Below are 20655 nucleotides of genomic sequence, written 5' to 3'. Positions count from 1 at the left end.
TGAACATGCATTCCCTCTTCAGTAGTCTGCCTCTTCATAGCTTTGGGGCTCATTGCGTACACTCAAAAGAACATAGGAAGCTGCCATATACGGAGTCAGACCATTGCTCTTTCTAGCTCAGCATTGTCCACACTGACTTAAGCAGCTTTCCAAGGTTTCAGGCGGGAGTCTCTCTCAGCCCTACCTGGAGATATCTGGGGCTGAACTGGTGGCTTTCTGCATGCAAGGAGATGTTCTACCAAGGTTCTAGGTCCCATCCCCTAAGGGGAATAGCATACAGCAGAAAATGTTTACATGTAGTCACCCATCCAAATGCAAGCTTTTAAAAAGGGCCATAAAAGGGAATAAAGTTCAGTACCTTGTTCTCCAAGCCACCTAATGGCACAGTGGGGAAATTACTTGATTAGCAAGCCAGAGGTTGCCGGTTCGACTCCCTGCTGGTATGTTTCCCAGACTATGGGAAGCACCTATATTGGGCAGCAGCGATATAGGAAGATGCTGAAAGGTATCATCTCACACTGTGCAGGTGGAGGCAATGGTCAACCCCTCCTCTATTCTACCAAAGACAACCACAGGGCTCTGTGGTCACCACGAGTCGACACCGACTTGATGCACACTTTACTTTACCTACCTTGCTCTCCAGGTCTCCAGCAGGGCCAAATATTTGTGATTCTTTTTGCCTCAAATATCGGGGGGGGGGGGGTAGAAAAGAGCCACAAAAAGTCTCTGTGCTGCAAAATGGCAGCCGGAAATGACATTGGATGTCATTTGCGGCCACCCAGGAACTGAGGATCGGTGAAACCTCAGTCAACAAGATAACGAGGGTCACTCAAATGCTGAACTGGGATGGTGTTCAAAATCCGGAACTGGCAGAAGTATAAAAATGATCTACCCTAAACCTTGCCTGAAAGGGAGCCACTGTGCCAGCGTAAAAGGCTGTTTTCTCTTCAGATGCTGGTTGCGGGTTAAAACATTGTAATTAACTTGGTCTGACATTTCAGAGTGTGCATCACCATGCAAATTACTGCCCATCAAAACTTGCATTGTTTTAGCATCAAGCTAGGTTTGGGGGAGGGCTTGTCTGCTGGAGGCTTCTTTTCCAAGTGCCCCCATGTTTTTCTATTCCTCCCGGAGATGTCTCCGCGCTCTCCCGCCAGGAACATCTTGCCGTGTAGATAAACTTAACAGAGCTGTGAATGAAAAGCAGCCGATTGAAACATCAAACAGAGAGTTCTGCTCTGTTATTAAAAATAGTGCTTTAGAAACAAAGGAAAAGACCGCAAAAGCTGGTCTGCATGAAGCGCCATTCTTGGGAGAAACGAAGGCGTCTACTACATGGATGTAACATTTTGGGTTGGAGAAACAAAGGCAGTTTGATTTTCGTGCTTCCTGACTGTCTGTGAACAGAACAGGAAGTGGTGGAGGGATTTTTTTCAAACAAACAAACAAACAAACAAACAAACAAACAAACAAACAAACTCCGTTCATGGGCCTCTATTCACACTCCCTCCCCCCACCCCCAACTCAGCAGAGACCTCCCCATGATCTAATCACAGGTTTGGGCCATGTAGTTTGTTAAAAACTGCTGAATATATACTGTTTGCATAACAAAATCAGTGGTGGTTTTGGCAGCAAATGTATTTATCTTTCTCTGTGAATGCCCCTTTCCCTGCATGCAACAGCAACAACAGCAGGAACAAAATTAAAACAAAAGGACTTGGTGGCAAGGAGAGGAAAGCTTGACTCTTAGTAAATAATTGTAATTTGGGCGGCAGTGTTCTTCGTTAGCTTTTTCCGTGTGAGAGCACGGAGACATCTGCTTCCCCCTCTGCCCAGTTTCTGAGAAAATCCTGTTTCACTATGCAGGCTGCAGCAGACGATGACCATCTAGTCCATGAACTGGCTGGGGTGGGCGGTACCATCTGGAGGGATGGATGCTCATTGTGACTGTTGACAAGGTCTGCACCCTAGAGATGGAAAAGAGGTGATAGCATTGCATTGCTTTCAGCTTTCAGTATGTTATCATCCATTTATTGTCCTGACTGTCAGACCTGCAGCGGCCACATTTACAATGGTGTTTTGAAAGCTTTTAAAAGTTTTTGAAACTACTATAAAACAGTATGGATGTTGTCAGGGGAATGGAACTGAAGAGGGATAGGAGTGTCCTTTAAAAACTACTCCATGGAGCAGAGGTTGGCAACCCTGGTGCTCGTCAGGCATCATTTTCCACTCGTCACGGGCGAGTAGACTAGTGGATTTCTGGAGCCCTGGCTATAGGCTACCTGCAGGATCTGAGGCAGGATGCTTCAAGTACCAGTTACAAAGAAGCAATGGAAGGAGAAGGGGCATGCCTTCACCTCCTGCCTGTGGGCTTCCCAGAGGCATCTCAGTCCCCTGCTAACTGATCAGAGAATCGCCACCTTTTTAAAGTGGCAATTCTCTTTATTGAACAGGGGGAGAGCAACTGGCCATATCCATCCCCAGCACAGCATCCTTCCAGTGGCTGTTGCTGGTGTCTATCTTAGGTTTCTTTTTTAGATTGTGAGCCCTTTGGGGACAGGGGGCCATTTTATTTATTTATATCTATGTAAACCACTTTGGGAACTTGAGTTGAAACATTGTCTCTAAATATTTGTCGCATTTGCATCTGGTGGGCCAAGGTGTGGTTGAAGAGCTGTTGTTGGCCACAGTTGGTCTGCCTGCAATGGAGAGAGTACAAGGACTTGTTCATTGTTACTGTAAGCCTACCCTGGCCTTTTGATGGCAATTTGACCCTAATCGATGTGGGGCAGAGATAAAAGAAGGAGTGGTAACACAGAGAAAGCGGGTCAGTGCAACAGTGTTATCGCCCACCTTCCGTCTCTAGGAGGGTAGATGTTGCCTGAAATTACTATGAGCATTTGTGTCCCCTGAAATGGTACCTATGCCCAAAATTTGTGGGCCTGGTTCATGGGCAGCTTTGGAAAGAAGAGGCCCAAGCACAGAATGCATTGTTCTGAAAGGACATCGAAAATCCCAGCGTTGTTTGGGCCCATGCCCAGCCACTCATCAGATGTGGGGGCATTTGATGCACAGTGTGGCTACCTGGAAAGAAACAGCCCTGAAATAAGCATGAGTGCCTCTGACTGAGAAGATTAATGCAGACTCAGCGGAATCTTTCCTACTTGAGGCACCCAAGTGTGGCTGCCTTGTTTTCTGGAAGAAAAGAGCAGCATAGCTCAAAACTGGCTGGGGAGTTTAATATTCTCCTGAATCGATAATGTTTATTGTGCATCTCTTGCCATTATCTTTGCATCAGGCTTGAGTGGCATTCTTCTTCCTTAAGCACTCTAAACTTCAGGTCCCCAAGCAGTCAGACAAGAGGGGAGGGTGAGGTAGGGCAGAATCTGTTGGAAGCCTTCTCCTTCAGTCAAGAAGACTGGAGAGCCAGGTCAAGGGAAGTTCTCCTAGAGGGCCACAAGAAACACTGCTGGCTCCCCAGCTCACCTGATTCCTCTTGAGCTGTTTGGCTGCTGATTCGTTTCCGTGGTAGAGCATCTCCTTTGCAGGCAGAAGGACCCAGGTTCACTCCCTGGCAGCATCCCCTCGAAGGCTGGAAGGGTCTGCCTGAAAACATGGAAAGTAGGGTTGCCATATTCTGGCTTTTCAAATCTGGATGCCTAATCTGCATATTATGTAAATTGGCTTGAAAATAATTTTTGAGCAGAATAGTGGCTGCATGGTTTTGCTCCATAACTCCACTCCTACAAGGGCTAGAGCTTAGCTTCTTCTTCTTTTTTTAAAAGGAAGCTGAAATCCAGGTGAATCTGGGTGGGCTAAGCAATTTGGGTGAGATGCTTAAAGTCCGAGTAAAACCCAGAATTTGGGGGGGCATGGCAACTCTAGCAGAGAGACACTGCTGGTCAGTGCAAACAATATAGATCTAGATGGAGCTGTGGTCTGACTCAGTAGACGGCAACTCCTTGAGTCCTTGTGTTTTCTGTTGGCCACTGTTGGTGGAGGGGTGGGGTGGGGTGGAGTGGAGGGAGGCAAGCAGCAACGCTCAGGTCAGGCAGGTCTTCTCCCTTCTCAGTGGCACAGCGATTAAAGTACCTGAATCCTGCTCCCAAAGTTCCGGGTTCGAGATTCCTGGCATCTTAATGGTGACTCTGGGGCAGTCAGTATCTCTCAGCTTAACCTACCATACAAGAAGAACAAGAAGCAATATGTGCAACTTTAAAGGTCAACAAATGTATGCAGTATAAGTTGTAGACTATTGGGTCGTCATCTATGAAAACCTGTGATCAATCAATCTATTACGGTACTTGACCAGATTTCAGCATTAGAGTAGAAAGGTAGCATTCAATGCAGTTGAGACAGCCTGTCAGATATCACAGTTACATTTAAGTAGAAGTTTACCCAAATCAGGAACATATCCTTACCTAACTGATGGGGGGAGTCTTTGCTATTGCTTAACGAATCTTTTACGCAATGGCACAAAATTTAGCAATCCAAGAGGTAATGAATCCCATCTTATCTGCAAGAAGATAGGGTACATAAAAGTCCTTTGGTCTTCCCTGTAAGTTCTCTAAAAGCGGTAAAATCAATTTGCTACGTGGAGTGCTATAAAATGTACAGTGAAGTAAAATATGAGCCAAATTTTCATCTTGCACACTTGTGTGGGTGAGAGAGTATCTTTTTATATCTCCCCTTCAACCAGGCTGATGGGAAAACATTATAATGAGCTAAGGTCTTCACCTTAGCTCTCCAGTGGGTTGGACATGTCACATTATAAAAATAACTTGCTGGAGCTAAAATTGAGGTGACCCACCAATTCTTAATACAGTTAGGGAGTTTACTTCTCTCTTCTTGAGATTAAATACTTAGAAGACGTTCTAGAATTCTATTGGCTTGATCAAACCCCACGGCAATTAAAGATTCAGAAGAGAGTTCAGCTGTCTGGAGTTTCCGGCCATCTTGGATAAGCACTTAGAGTGGGTCTGATCCTCCAGAACTAGGGGGGCCGAAAACCTGTGATGATATACATTTGTTCCACAAGACTCCTTCCTGCCATAAGACAGCGTAGCTGGCCCTTTTGCTACTCCTCTGAGTTGTTGTGAAGATCAGACCAGCCATGGACATTGAGCTCATTGAAGGAGGGGTGGTACAAAGAGAACATAAAAACAGCCATGCTGCATCAGGGCGAAGGCCTATCTAGTCCAGCATCCTGTTTCCCACCTTGCCCCACAAGATGCCCTTGGGAAGCCCACAGGCAAGCGGTGAGGGCATGCCTCTTCTCCTTCCATTGCTCCCCTGCAACTGGTATTTAGAGGCATCCTGTCTCAGATCCTAGAGGTAGCCTATAGCCAGGGCTGTAGAAATCCACTAGTCTACTAGTCTGTGGCGAGTGAAAAATGATGCCTGACGAGTGAAAAAAGTCCTGATGTGTAATGTACCAACAAAGCTTGAGGAGTAAAAGATTTTGTCTGGCTGATAAACTGAGCCAACATCTCTTCACCCCGGCCTATAGCCATCCAGACTAGTAGCCATTGATGGACTTCTCTGTGAATTTGTCTCTAGGCCCCTTTTGAAGCCATCCAAGCTGGTGGCCATCACCACATCTCATGGCAGAGACATAAAGAGAGAGCAAATGAACTGTAAATCTGCCTTGTAAAATGTTACAGCATTTAGTTTGCAGCTTCAGAATGTGAAAGGACAAAGCCATTTACATGATGAGAACAGGTTAGGCATAAATTGGGGCTTCCATGCATTTGATTAAGAGTAAACTTGCTTATGGAAATCTGTTTCCTTTTCCCCCTGTTGTGCTGGAAGCCTAGATGCTATTGTTAACCAGGGTAATAATGAAGTATGAAAGGTTGGAGTGGGGAGAGAAATAAGCAGCACAATACGCTGCACAATACTTATGCGACATTTGCTTTGTCAAGCTAAAAAAAGAAAGAGGATTGTTCATTTGCAATGTTAGCTCGGGTAAATTAGCAGCAATTTGAACTCTCTTAATTTTCTGGGAAATGATTTGCAGTAGTGTGTGTGTGTGTGTGTGTGTGTGTGTGTGTGTGTGTGTGTACACACACACACACACACATTTCCTGCTTGCTCCACAAGTACGTCTTGTACGCACCCCAGTCCACTGCATCAGGCTTCGTTAAACAGGAATTTAGAGATGCTATTATCAGTCACTCTTGGGTTCACTCAGCTAAATTTGTGGTGATATGTGGTTTTAGGTTAAATAACAAGAGCTTTTTATTTTTACTTTTTTGCTGATAAGAGAAATTGTTCAAGCTGTCTGCAAAGCCCACTGCCGTGCATTTCCTAAAGCTTTCTGCTACGTTTGAGTACACAAAGCAAGCCCAGCAAATGTTCAGTATGGATCATGCTCATAAATGTTAGCCAAGGGAAGAGGGTTTGACTTGCTGTTCAGAAGTAGATTGAAAGGGAAGGACTGTGGCTCAGTGGAAGAGCATCTGTTTTGCATGCACGCGGTCCCAGGTTCAATGTATTTTTAAATATTTATTTACATATATATATATATATATATATATATATCCCGCTCTTCCTCCGAGGGGTCCAGAGTGGTGCACATGGTTGTAGGTTGGACTCGGTTTAAGGAGTTTCCTATGTAATCCTATGGAAACCGATTCTTGTGGATCCTTGGGTGAAGTGGTGCGTTCAGCTGGAAAAGCATGCCTGCTTGTAGTGGCGAGTCCTCCTGTCTTCCCTTGATGCCAAGTTGCTCTTGCACTTCTTGTTATTGCCCAAGTTGGGTGGAGTGCAAGCCATTGTCATAGGCAGCCAAAGGCTTTGTGGGCCACTCTTCTTCTTCTGGAGCACAGTAAAGGTGTGGAGCCAGTGTGGTGTAGTTCTAGGACTGGGGAGACCCGAGTTCAAATCCCCATTCAGCCATGATACTTGCTGGGTGACTCTGGACCAGTCACTTCTCTCTCAGCTTAACCTACTTCGCAGGGTTGTTGTGAGGAGAAACTTAAGTATGTAGTACACTGCTCTGGGCTCCTTGGAGGGAGAGTGGGACATAAAATGTAAAGAAAAGGGGGGGGGAGGCAGGTCTACATATGTATGCACGTCACTCTGAGGCTTGGTCCCAACTCGGACCTTCAGATCTTCAGAGGCACTGCTGTGAGTCCCCCTACTAAATGAGGCAAGGTAGGTGGCTGCTAGAGAGAGGACCTTTTTGGTGGTGGCTCCCTGTTTATGAAACAGCCTCCTCAGTGAGGTTCACCTGGCACCATCACTTTGTTCTTTTAGATGCCAGGCAGAGACGTTTTTGTTCACTCGGGCTTTTTAATTTTTTAAATTTGATTAAATTTTTTTTAAAAAACAAACCTATTGGTTTTTAAAAAAACCAATAGGGATGTGCACGAATTGATTTTTTTCATTTTGATTTGTACCTGAATCAAACCTCCCCTGATTAATTTTGTTTCCAAGTCTCTGCTCCCCCATACACTGCAGATTTGATTTGTACCCAGATTTTCTAAATCTGAATCTGAAGAGGTCCGTGGGGCAAAAGATTTGGGTGGCTGGTAGTGCCCAATGGGTGGAAGCTACTACCCAAATTTCAAAGAAATTGGGCAAAGGGGTGATTTTTAAAGAATTTTGAAGTTGGCACAACTTTAAACTTTTCCCCATAGGGAATAATGGGGATTTTCCCCCATAGGGAATAATGGGGATTTCAGCAATCATAGCTCCACATGGAGGGCACCAGGGTGTCCCAGAGCAGGTGGTGGGTAGTATTGCCCAATGGGTGCAAGGAAGCTACCACCCATATTTCAAAGAAATTGGGTAAAGGGGTGATTTCTAAATTATTTTTAAAGTTTACGCTTCTTTAAGCTTTCTCTCATAGGGAACAATGGGGATTTCAGCAGGCTTAGTTATAACTCCCCGGGGGCCGGGGCACAAGGGTATCCCAGAGCAGGTTGTGGTGAATGGTAGTGCCCAATGGGTGCAAGGAAGCCACCACCCATATTTCAAAGGGTTTGGGCAAAGGGGAGATTTTAAAGAGATTTTTGAAGTTGACATGTCTTTGGGGCAGATTTGCAGCAGAAGAGGGGTTTCAGGAAGAGTGTGTCAGGTAGTAGTGCCCCAATGGGTACCTGCTACCACCCAGATTTCAAAGGAATTGGTGAAAGGGGTGATTTTTAAAGAATTTCTGAATTTTGTGCATCTTTAAGCTTTTCCCTCATCAGGAATAATGGGGAGTTTCAGCAGCCCCATAACTCCACTTGGGGGGCACCAGGGTGGCCCAGAGCGAGTGGTGGTGTAGTGCACATAGGGTGCCTACCACCCCCAAAACGACAAGCCCATGAGGCACTGGGTTTTGTTGTTTCCGAGGTATTCTTCTGAGAATAGATTCTCTGGTATTCTTGTGTGGGAGTGTGCATTGTGATTTGATGTGTTCTGTGCATTTTTATTGGATTTAATGTGTTGTGAGCCTCCCAGAGAATGACGTTTTAGTGAGGCTGACAGGGGCTGCTGCTGCTGTTTCTGCTCCTTCTCCTTCTTCTTCCTGTTGGTGCAGAACTAATACGCAGTTGCTTGTGGTTATGGTTATCCTCACAACAACCCTGCGAGGTAGGTTAGGCTGAGAGGTAAGTGACTGACTGCTTGGTTGAGTTACTGAAAAGGGAAATTTGCCTAAAGGGGGGAATCAAGCCCTGCTCCTAGTCTGTGAGGACTGAGGGGACCCCCCCCCCCCAAAAAAGGTTGATTCAGCCCAGACTTGAGTTCTCTCTGGAGTGGAGGCAGTGACTCCCGGACCTCCTTCTTGTTTTTCACCGTGCTTGGAAACGTGTAAATAACATCTTGAGCCCGATCTCTGCCTGCCTTTCCAGATGACACCCCCACATCCCTCCCGAGGGCTTGGTTGCATAAGTCACTTGGCCGTGAAGCATGTTACCCGCCGCTCGGAAGTGACTGGCATTTGATGACAGCAAAGAGGCCTCCTTTGCAGCAAATAGTTACATTCTACACACCAGATGCTGTGGAACGGCTCTCGGTCTGTGCTCTTGGCTCCGGAACAAGTGGCCGTTTTTATGGGGTCAGAGAATCCTTGCGGAGATAAACCCTACCCTGGAATGAGAGCCGGTGTGGACATGTGTTACGGTGAAGTGTGCTCTCGTGCGCGGATGCCCCCTGAACGTGGCCTCCCTATCCCTGGATGTTCAGTGCGGGCTGCGTGAACCCTTATGCTAAGGAAGTCACGGCCTCGGTGTTCTAGCCAAGCGGCAACCTCCTTACATGCTGTTAATTATAACCGGGGTTTTGCTCCGCCGTGGAGAGCCTGGGTCCATCCGTCCTCCTTGCTCTGGCACCCTTTTAAAATGTCATGCTACTCAGACCATGATAATTGCTTCTCTCTTATCAGAAAGCAGAGGAGTAATAGCTGCATTGCCTGCTGAAGGGAAATGTAGAGTCCCAGTCGCAAATTCCGGACGGGGTGCAGTTTGGCTGCGTTTGTCTATTGCAGTGAAACCCTTGTCTGGAGGACGGTAGCTTGGCTCCAAGGTACTTTGGCCACCTCGGAGTTTGCCGTGTGGCCGGCAGATCGCAGGTGACCCACATCTGTGTGGGTCCATGTCCACGTGTGAAGCCTGGAGGGCGGCAGGAAGCACTGGATGGCTCAGAGATGTGGCTCACCAGAATGGGGTCCCATAAAGAGCTATGAATATTTATAGACCGCTTTTCAACACAAGTTTCCAAAGTGGCTTATATAGCTATAAATTGAATGAATGAATGAATGAATGATGGGCCCCTGTCCCCAAAGGGCTTGCAGTCTGAAAAAAGAAACATTTCACCCAGAAACATATCGGCAACCAGTGCAGTTCTTTCAAAACCGGTGTTATATGGTCCAGTGAATGCGTTCCCGGCAGAAATCCGTTGCTTGCGTTCATAGTTGGCCTTCAAGAGTGCTTTTAAGGCCTATCTGTTTGGCCTGGCCTTCCAGGGTTTTTAAGCTGTTTAAAATCTTTTAATGGTTAATCGTATTAAACTGTTTGGAAAATTGTTCTGTATCGATTGTTCTTAAAATGACCGATTTGTGGGTTTTGTTTTTGTTGCTGTGCACCACCCAGAGCCGTTTGGATGAGGCGATATGTTCTATAAATGTAATAAATAAATATTCTCCAACTGCCCCTGTTTTTTGAACCCTGTTTCTGGAGCCACTGCTCCCGATGTTGGCTTTTTTTGGATTCCTTGCTAAGGTGTTGGTAGTGTGGGTTGCTGGCATTGCCATTCTTTGTGGTTCAGTTCCCTCCGCAAGACCTCTAGAAACCCAGTCTGGAGGTGGGTGGGTGGACGTGGCTTGCCTCTAACACATATGCAAGTAAATGTGCACACATGGCTATTAAGATGCCTTTTCTGCAAGATCCCCGCTGCTCATTATGATCAGTGGGCCGATGGTCTGCCTCGGTATAAGGCAGCTTCTTCTGCTCTTATCATCAGGAGGGATTCTTCTCTGGGTGTTGCCAGTTCAGCTGGAGACAGGATCAGGCGTTCTCAGCAGGCGCTCCTAGGTTGTGGAACACACTCCCCGTGGAAATGCGTCTCTCAGTGCATTTAAGGGAGCCGTAAAGATCCATTTCTTTCGCTTGGCTTTTGATAGCAAATATGTTCATTTTATGGTAAAATGTATTTTAAAAAATGGTTTAGGTTTTGATTGTGAACCACCCTGAGCCGTTTTGGATTGGGCAGTATGCAAAGGAAATGAGAAACAAAAAGAACTAGCTGGGTCTCCGATTTTAGCTGGTGGGCTGGCCGGAAAACCGGCCTGCCCCCTCCTCCCACCCGTCCGCCCACCCATTCCCGGCGGCCGGGTGGGCCCACTGCCACCTGCTGCTTCCGGTGGACTGGACGGGTTGGCCTGCTGCCCCCTGCTCCAGCGGCCGGCATCTCTATTTTCTCCCATCCCCGATGCTAATCGACAGCTGCTTGCGGACTCTCGCGGGAGCTGCCACGCATAGGATTAGCGATGGGTACGCCTAGGAGAAATAAATATATAGATCCTCAAAGCAGTTTACAAGAAAAACATTAAAACCAAAATTTAAAAGCACAAAACATATAAGCAAACTAAGAACCAGTAAAACAGCCAGCAAACCGAATACAGAGCCAGCAGAGATCATCGGAGCCAGCATGGTGTGGTGGTTAGAGTGTTGGACTAGGACCAAGGAGACCCGAGTTCAAATCCCCATTCAGCTATGAAACTCACTGGGTGACGCTGGGCCAGTCATATATTTCTCAGCCTAACCTATCTCACAGGGTTGTTGTGAGGGTGAACATAACCACGTACACCACTCTGGGTTCCTTGGAGGAAGAGCGGGACATACATGTAAAAATAAATACAAATATTTGGTATCTGCGCATGGTGGAGTTGAATACACAGAGGGTTCCTCCACAGGAAAGAGATACCTTGCCATGGGATGCGTCGAATGCAGTAATTTCCTCCCAGGCATCTGCAGTGCACCTTGGTCTGGAAAATGGTTTCCAAATGCTAGGTGCCAGAATCAATTTGAGCTTAGGAGTATCGTATCCGCTTCGCATGCAGAAGGTCCCAGTTTCAATCCCTGGCAGCATCTCCAGGTAGGGCTGGGATGGACTCCTTTCTGAAATCCTGGAGAATTTCTGCCTGTCAGTGTAGGCAGTAGTAAGTAACCTAGGTGGGCCATGGGTCTAATTCTGTGAAAGGCGGCTTTGAACAATTAAAATAAGAGCCAGCATCAGGGAAGAAGGTACCTGCCCTGCTCTATGGAGGAAATATGTTTAGCCACTAGCACCAAATGTTGAATCCATTTGAGGCAAACAGGCGCCTGGGATTTTCTAATCCCTCCCCAGTAATGGGGTGGGGTTTTCTAAATCCCACTCCATTACTGCCAAGGCTAATTAGTAGCAATATCTGGCCAGTGGCGAGGATTTTCATCTTTTGGCTCTTCCACCCCTTCGTCAGCATGGCTTCCACAGATTTTTTAATAGAGTTCTGACGCTCTGTATATCTATATTTTATGTGGGCATTAATTCCTTTTATTCTTTTAATGATGGCAAAAGCATCTTTCATGGGAGTCCAGAGAGTTTGTTCTAAGTGATGTATTATTTATTCAGTGGGTAATGACTCCTTTGTCAATATGTCTTTTTTCCAAGTTGTTTAGCTTGCATACTTTCCGTTAAATTCACTCACCAAGACTACTAAGAATGTGTATTGCAGTGTACATATGTAGTTAGGGACTCGTGCATGTTTTTCTTAATGGGTAATCCATCTTTTTCGCGGTGTATTATTTAGGGACACTTAAATCTGTGGATTACTCTTCTGTTGAACATTCATATTTAGCTCGATGGTCCGAGAGCAATATAAAACTTTTACTGTGTTCAGGCGGGCGGATGTGGGAAGAATGTGTACTCAGGAAGCTGTTTGTTTTCGGGGAGCATTTGAATCGTCGTGCTACAGAGAAATGTGGCTCCGTGGTTGAAATCAAGGGTCCCTGCAAATGATTCAAAACTTGGAGGCAAAGATCAAAACAAGCATGTCACTATATGCTTCCTGGAAGGAGGCTGGCGTCCAGAGAGGTGCGCCTAGGTAATTTTGGAACCTGGACCTAATGGCCTAACCCTAACCCCACCCCCGCTGTAAGTTAAGCATAATTTCTTAACACGTAGGTTCTTGAGGGCACAAACCACAAAATATATTATTGATTTTTTTTATTATAATGTTCTTATATACTGCCTCCTCCAAAGACTCTAGGTGGTGAACAACAAAATACCAATAAAAATAATTAAAATGATGATGATGATGATGATGATGATGATGATGATGATTATTATTATTATTAAAGGGCAAACGGCTGGCGAAACAGGTGGGTCTTAAGAAGGGTCTTAAAAGCAGCCAGGGAGGGGGCTGAACGAATCTAGGGTGGGGGAGTGTTCCAAAGAAGAGGGGTGTCCACAGAGAAGGCCCTCTTATGGGCCCAGGCATGCTGGGCCCATATATGCTGGCCCTGTATACGACTTGCTGGCTGTTTTAATGTTTTTTCGTTTGTTTATATATTTTATGGCTTTAGATTTTGGTTTTAATGTTTTTCTTGTAAACTGCTTTGAAGATATCGATCAGCTGAGTGGCATATAGACTTAAAATAAATACAATGACGGCGGGTGTGTGTGTGTGTTTGCACACAAGGTTACAAGCAGTGTTCCCTGTAACAGGGATTCCCAGATGTTGTTACTTAAGAACTATCTGGTTCAGCATCCTCTTTCCCACAGTGGCCCACCAGATGCCTCTGAGGAGCCCACAGGCAAGAGGTGAAGGCATGCCCCCTCTCCTGCTGTTCCTCCCTTGCAACTGGTATTGAGAGGCATCTTGCCTCTGAGGCTGGAGGTGTTGACTACAACTCCCATAATCCCCAGACAGAGGCCACTGCAGCTGGGGATTATGGGAGTTATCATCAACAACACATGGGGATTTCTTGTACAGGGTTACAACTCTTGCATCCTCCCCATCTCCAACTGTTCCGCGTTATTATACGTACAGAAGTCTCTTCTGCATCTTCCACGTTCTTCAAGTCTTCAGGCATAATATGCAGTGGCGGGATGGGTGGGATTGATTATAAACCCCATTGCGGGTAAACCGCTGGGATTGCCTGAGCCACAAAATTGTTGTGTTGTTTTTATGCCTGTTTTTATATGCTTTTGTACTTTTAACATGATGTTTTTATTGTGTTTTTATTGTATGTTTTTAACTTTTGTAAACCGCCTTGGGGTTATCTTTTTAATGAAAGGCGGTATATAAATGCAAAAATAAATAAATAAATAAAATAAAAATATTAAATTATTTATTTATCATCTTTTTATACCACCTGATATGTACATCTCTAGGCGGTGCACAAAATTTAAAATATTTTAAAATCAACACAGATTAAAATACACAAGACACAATAAAAACAATAGTCGAAAACAGTTATTAAAACAAATTATTAAAACTATTAAAATTCTAATTAAAAGCTTGCGAGAACAGGAATGTCTTGAGGGTCTTCCTGAAAACAAACAGAGAAGGAGATGCTCTAATTTTAGCAGGGAGCATATTCCAAAGCCCTGGGGCAACCACAGAGAAAGCCCGGTCCTGGGTCGCCACCAAACAAGCTGGTGGCATCCGTAACCGGACCTCTCCAGAAGATCATAACAAGCGGCAGGGTTCATGACAGAGGAAGCACTCTCTTAAATACCCTGGGCCCTAGCCCTTAATAGAATTTTCATTGTCAAAGCCGCTGTCATTTGAGAAGTATTGCAAGATCAGGATGTGTCAGTCTATTAAGACTTAATTTCCAGCCTTCTGTCTGGTCAGCCTTCTCTGGGAAGCATCCCAGTCCGTCATGTGTCTTCCCTGAGTGTGTTCTGTGTTTTCATCTTGAGCAAGGAAAAATGTGCGGCTGGCTTCTATGCCTCCCTGATGAGGATCTTTCAGGGAAACTTGGCTGCCAGTGCCTGACGCCTCCCTGCGTGCTGTGTGCTGTGTTGGGCGCGTGTGTGTTTTGGTTTATCCCCAAGGTTACTTCAACGCAAACAGAGCCTACTCTTGCCTTTGGGGTGCGTTTGCTCCTTGTCTTTGCATGACGGGCAGATAATGATCGGCTTGCTGCCACTCAGCAAATTAGAGGCTTCCATCCAAGGCCTGGTGCTCAGATTGAATCACCGTCTTGGGTCATTCTGTTTTCTCCATACGGAGATGCATGTTTTTAGGAGTAGTATACCCTAAGCAGCTTGCGGGGAGCAGGCCAGGCCTTGAGGGGGAGTCTGTGGCACTTGCAGAAATCCCTACCACATGGGAGGAGAGCTGGTCTTGTGGTAGCAAGCATAGGAACATAGGAAGCTGCCATATACTGAGTCAGACTATTGGTCTGTCTAGCTCAGTATTGTCTACACAGACTGGCAGCGACTTCTCCAATCTTGCAGGCAGGAGTGTCTCTCTCAGCCCTGTCTTGGAGAAGCCAGGGAGGGAACTTGAAACCTTTTGCTCTTCCCAGAGCGGCTCCATCCCCTGAGGGGAATATCTTCCAGTGCTCACTTCTAGTCTCCCATTCATAAGCAACCAGGGCAGACCCTGCTTAGCTAGGGGGACAAGTCATGCTTGCTACCACCAGACCAGCTCTCCTCTCCTCAAATCAAGCATGAATTGTCTCCTTGGCATCTCCAATATACGGCTGAGAGAGAGACTCCTGCCTGCAACCTTGGCGAAGCCTCTGTCAGTCTGTGTAGACAGTACTGAGCTGGATGGGCCAAGGGTCTGACTCAGTATATGGCAGCTTCCTATGTCCCCAAGTAGCTATAACATGGTGTAGTGTGGTTGGCGCATCATTTCCGCTTGCAGGGTGGGTGGGTGCGGCAATTTCAGTAGCGGTGAGCCAACCTTCACGATGAGGTTCAAAGGCTGACTCTGCAGGGTCTAACCGTTCTTATTTCAGGGCTCCACAGATCCCAGGCACCAGGGAACCATTGGTTCATCTAGCTGATTATTGTCTACATGGACTGGCGGTAGGTCTGGAGTTTTCTCCGGCCCTACCTGGAGATGCCAGGGGTGTGGGGCCTTCTGCATCCAAAGCAGATGCTCTTCCACTGAGCTATAGCCCCATCCCCGAAGGGGGAGATCTGAGAGTGCTCACATGTAGTCACCCATCTGAATGCAAACCAAGGTGGACCCTGCTTAGCAAATGCTTGCTGCCACAAGACCATCTCTCCTCCCCAAGGTGGTGAGACTCCAAGTTCTCTGAAGCCTGGGACCCATAAAAATAGACTGTTGATCCCACTGATCTAGACGTGGAAGTGTGGGGGTCAGGTCCAAGGCAGGAATCGAGGATCAGGGAGTCCAGAAGCAGTCGCGTAGTCAAAACAAGGCAGAGGTCAAGATCCAAATGAGGATTCAGGGAAAGGGAGCAGGACCTCTGCGAGCGTCCTTGCATAAGAGAGGTGTTGCCCAGGCAGAGGAGGAAGCTACGAGACTGTCCTTTATGGCTTGGCTAATGGGATGGGGCCAGAACTCAGTGGCAGAGCATCTGCTTGCATGCAGAAGGTACCGGGTTCAATCCCTGGTGGCATCTCCAGGGAGGGCTGGGAGAGACTCCTGCCTGCCACCCATGTAGACTATACTGAGTTAGGTGTGCCAATGGCCTGACCTGGTCTAAGGAAGTTTCTTACATTCCAGATGGGGATTGGCCCTTGGGGGTCAGCTGACGCTCTTGCAAACTGGCAATGTCCTCAGAGCAGCGCTCCGTCTGTGAGGCTTGCCCTGGGAACAGAGCAGCAGTGGCCCAGGAGCCGGACACCTGCGATCCCCAGGTCAAGACACACCCAGTGGCATCTGCGCTCTTCTCCAGGTCACAGGGTTGCACTTTGGGAGAGTGTGAGTATTTCTCCAAGCCTCCTTTGGTAGGTTACAGTGAAGGGGAGATGAGGCTCTCTGGCTTCGGTCGGCAACTCCTTGAATCAGTTGCTCCGTCCACAAATCCTTACGCACGCACACACACACGTGTGTGTGTGTGTGTGTGTATTTTATATATCTGCCAGTGGTATGACAGCTGCAGGTGTGGATGTCTGCACACAAGCCTCTTCTGTACTGAAACCCAGCCTCCATGCCTGGCTCACAGCCAGATGTGCTCCATTACAAATGACAGTAAGGGCAGTTTTAAGAAACGGCAGCTGCATTTCAGAGTTCCCAGCCGGGAGGCTCTTGCCCCCCCAGTGACTGCACGCTTGCCGAACAGGGAAATAACGGCAGTATCACTTGTCCGTCAGTTCATTCATTCGCCGGTTCTGGGAAGCCAAGATGTGCTTGTGGGCCTGATATGAAGAAAAAGGCTGGTTACCTTCCTGATGGCTGAGCGTGTTCGCTTTCTTTTTATCCTGGCAAGCCTTTTGTGCTCCAGGCCATGTGTAAGAAGAATTAAATGCAACCCGTCAGAGTCCTCTGCAAGTTAAGAGACAAGAAAGATAGTGGAAAGGGATTAAGGATTAAAGTGTGGCGGGGGTGCTACTACAAACCCGATAGAACGGGTCTCTTCTGCTGCTGGCTTCTGCCAGCTCAGTATTTATGAGGTGCTGCCTCGGATGATTGCGGCGGCTTCCTGAGCTTCGTGTGTGCAAGACACACACACACACACAGACACACACACTATACACACACAAGGCAAATGGGAAAATACCAGAGGCCTTTCATTTGCTGGCTTCCAGGGAGATTGTCAGAGGTGCGATAGCTGCTGTTTTGTCACACACCCCCACCCCCCCGCAAAAACACGAGACAGATCTCAGAGGTCAGGCTTCCCCAGTGTTTACTTTCAGCTGGTGGAGTTGCTGGGGACAGAGAGTGCAGTGGTTCAGAGAATGAGCCAGCAAGTTGGGTTCTGCCATGAAGCTGCCGCCTGGCCTTAGGCAAGCCTTGCGCCCCCTCCCTCCATCTACACTGTGGGGCATGTGCAGCAGAAGAAGGGAAAAGGTAAAGCCAAGAGGTGCAAGATGGTGTCTGGGGAAGACACTGGTCGTTCATGGACAAGTGTTGAATATTGGTATTCTTCTTTGGGGGGGGGAGTTCTCTGACACAGGATGTGGTGATGTCCACTAGCTTGGATGACTTTAAAAGGGGTTGAGAGGACTTCATGGAGGACAGGTCCATCAGTGGCTACTAATCCGATGGCTATAGGCCACCTCTAGCCCCAGAGGCAAGATGCCTCTAAATGCCAGTTGCAGGCAAGCAACAGCAGGAGAGAGGGCATGACCTCAGATCTTCCCTGTGGGCTTCTCAGAGGCATCTGGTGGGCCAGTGTGGGGAAAAGGATGCTGGACTAGATAGGTGTTGGGCCTGATCCAGCAGCGCTGTTCTTATGCTCTTATGATTGATTGATTGATTGATTAAGTGCCGTCAAGTCGGTGTTGACTCTTAGTGACCACATAGATATATTTATTTTGTCTGTCCATGTCGTTTTCTTGGTAAAATACAGGAGTGGGTCAGTGTTCTCTCTAATTTTTTTCATCTGTGTGCAGAATGGGTTTTGTTCTGGGTGGCAGTATCAAGGCAGTGTGTGTGCACATGCATTCAGAGTGAGGCCTTCCTGATTCAACTGAGCGGGATCCAAAATTTTCTGAGCAGGCATAAAAAAAACTTGTGAGCATGTGCACATGTGCACGCCTTAGAGGGAACACTGGAGTGGGTTACCATTGCCGCCTCCTATGCAGTATGGAATGATGCCTTTGTCGTTGTCACTGAAGTGGCCAACCGCCTCCAGCACCTTCCTATATCGCTGCTGCCCAATACAGGTGCCTGCTTGCTTTAGCTGTTCTTATGAGACACTTGTTAAAAAGTAAGCTTTTGAGTTTGTCAGAACTCTCCTTCAGACTGGATCTTAAGTAAAGTGCTTCTGCAGGTTGGATGTGAAGAAAAAAGTGGAGGAGGAGAAAGCGATGTTCCTGGTATGATGATGGAAAAGCCCCACAACCAGAAGTTTATAATGGCCTTAAGCGGAGTACAAGAGGTGGTGTTGTGGTTGTTACTGTTGTTATTCTGTGCTTCACAAAGAGTGAGAAGACTGGTCCCTGCCCCAAAGGCCTCACGTTCTAAAATTATTGTGATACAGAATTGTAGCCTCTTCAGTGGGTTTTGTTCAACCAAGAGACCCGTTGGTTGAACTGAGAAGCAAGGTCTGAGGCGAGGCTTTTATATAGGGCCTGGTGGACAGGGATTGGCCCTTGGCGTCAGCTGACAGAATGCTCAGGCAGGCTGGTACTGCAGCCCAGATGGCGCCCTTGAGGCACAGAGCTTGGTGTGCTGAGCTTGCTGCAGAAATCGTGCCCGTCAGCTAGGAAGTGAGCAACCGGAGCCCGACTGTTGGAAGCCCCTTGTGAAGCCCACTCCTGGCTCCTTGCACAGTCCCAAGGCCCAGCTGCCGGAGTGTGTGCCTGAGGCACGTGTGCAGAGTGTGGCCTGCCCCCCAGCCTGGGTGGGAAAGGAGACCTTGCGCGCTCTATGCGAAAGCACCGCTCTTGTGAGTGCGTCCTTGTGTGTGCTGCCACTTAATTTAGTGAGGAAGCTGGTCCTGCCGAGCAATGGTTGGCAGGCAGGGTGAGGCATAAGGCTTCCTAGCAGAGCAGGATCAATAGAGGCAAAAGCTGATTAAGACTCTCTAAGTAATGGGGCATGCCTTGCACATGCTTTCAACTCTCCTGCCGTTCCCATTTGGAATGCATTGTTCCTTTTGCACTTAGATGATCTTCAGTGTTAAAGGAATTCAATTCCATCATGTTAAGATTAGGTTGCCCTGCTGGGCAGAGTGGGAGCTCCAGAGGCCGACTGCTTCAAAAGCATGGGGACAATTCTGCTGGCACAATTGAGTGTTGCAGGTTTATGAGACTGTTTTGTCGCATACAAAACAGACTAAGTCTAACAGACTTCTTGGTTTGGGGAAGGGCCCTTTTCTTCAGATAGTGTTCTGGGGGCTAGAAATGGGGAGGAGCCATATCTCCATGGTTGAGGACCATATCTGCATGCAGAAGGCCTCAGGTTCAATCTCTGGGATAGGAACATAGGAAGCTGCCATATACTGAGTCAGACCATTGGTCTATCTAGCTCAGTATTGTCTTCACAGACTGGCAGCGGCTTCTCCAAGGTTGTAGGCAGGAATCTCTCTCAGCCCTATCTTGGAGAAGCCAGGGAGGGAACTTGGAACGTTCTGCTCTTCCCAGAGTGGCTCCATCCCTGAAGGGGAATATCTCACAGTGCTCACACTTCTGGTCTCCCATTCATATGCAACCAGGAGAGACCCTGCTTAGCTAAGGGGACAAGTCATGCTTGCTTCCACAAGGCCAGCTCTCCTCTCCACTCCTTGGATCTTCAATTCAAAGGATCTCGGATAGGATGGGGGGCGGGGGGAACCTTTGCATGAAACCTTGGAGCGCTGCTGCCGGTCAGAGCAGACAGTAGCATGCGAGGTCGACCAGTGGTCTGTCTCTGTATGAAGCAACCTCACATCTTACGTTGGGTCTGGCCTTTGGTCAGACTGTGCAATAAAATGGGCACCAGCTTGCAATGGGGCCTTTGGGGGTTGCACAGTGCCCTGGCATTAACACGGAGATTGGGAGGTGTAATCTCTCTCTTGGTGTTTGCATGCAAAATCCCTTAGGACTGCAACTGTAGACAGAATTTCAAACCCCTCCGTGGTTAACGTTTGATAGGCCTATCCGTTGCCAGATGGGATTGCTCTGTGGGTTGGATGACTCCTGGAAGCGGGCTACGGCAGGCAATCGAAGCCAGAAACTAGAGGGCGGCTTCAACAAGGGGCCCAGTGGGTTGGGGGCGCAAAGTGGCATGGACCAGCACCCCGGCCCCGCCAGTCTGACCTCAAGGGCCATTGCCATGGATGGAGTGGAGGCAGCTCAATCGCACCCCTCTTTTCTCTCTCTCTTGGGTTAGCAGCTGGGGAGACGGAGAGTAAAACCCGAGAGTTGGGTTACTCTCAGTTGTCGGCCCTTGTCTTTATGCTCTCACCCTAAATGCTCTCTTCCCTACCTTGTGCCTCCTGAACGTCGTCCTGTGAAAGCAAGAAGGCGTTTTCAGCAGAGAGTTCGATGAGAGAAGTACCAGGGTGGGGAGGACTTTGGGGCTGCCACAGCCATCGGACTTCCCCT

The 20655-nt window shown here is 47.6% G+C and overlaps 1 protein-coding gene across 20 annotated transcripts in view; it reads left to right on the top strand.

The window, feature by feature from the left end:
- Nucleotides 1-20655, top strand: part of FBRSL1 (fibrosin like 1) — a 788945-nt gene that overhangs the window by 188286 nt on the left and 580004 nt on the right. The gene's annotated exons all lie outside the window — the stretch shown is intronic.

The sequence above is a fragment of the Hemicordylus capensis genome, chromosome 15, assembly GCF_027244095.1.
Source record: "Hemicordylus capensis ecotype Gifberg chromosome 15, rHemCap1.1.pri, whole genome shotgun sequence".
Classification (NCBI taxonomy): domain Eukaryota; kingdom Metazoa; phylum Chordata; class Lepidosauria; order Squamata; family Cordylidae; genus Hemicordylus; species Hemicordylus capensis.
Note: the sequence above shows the minus strand (reverse complement) of the source record. Positions and strands in the feature narration are given on the sequence as shown.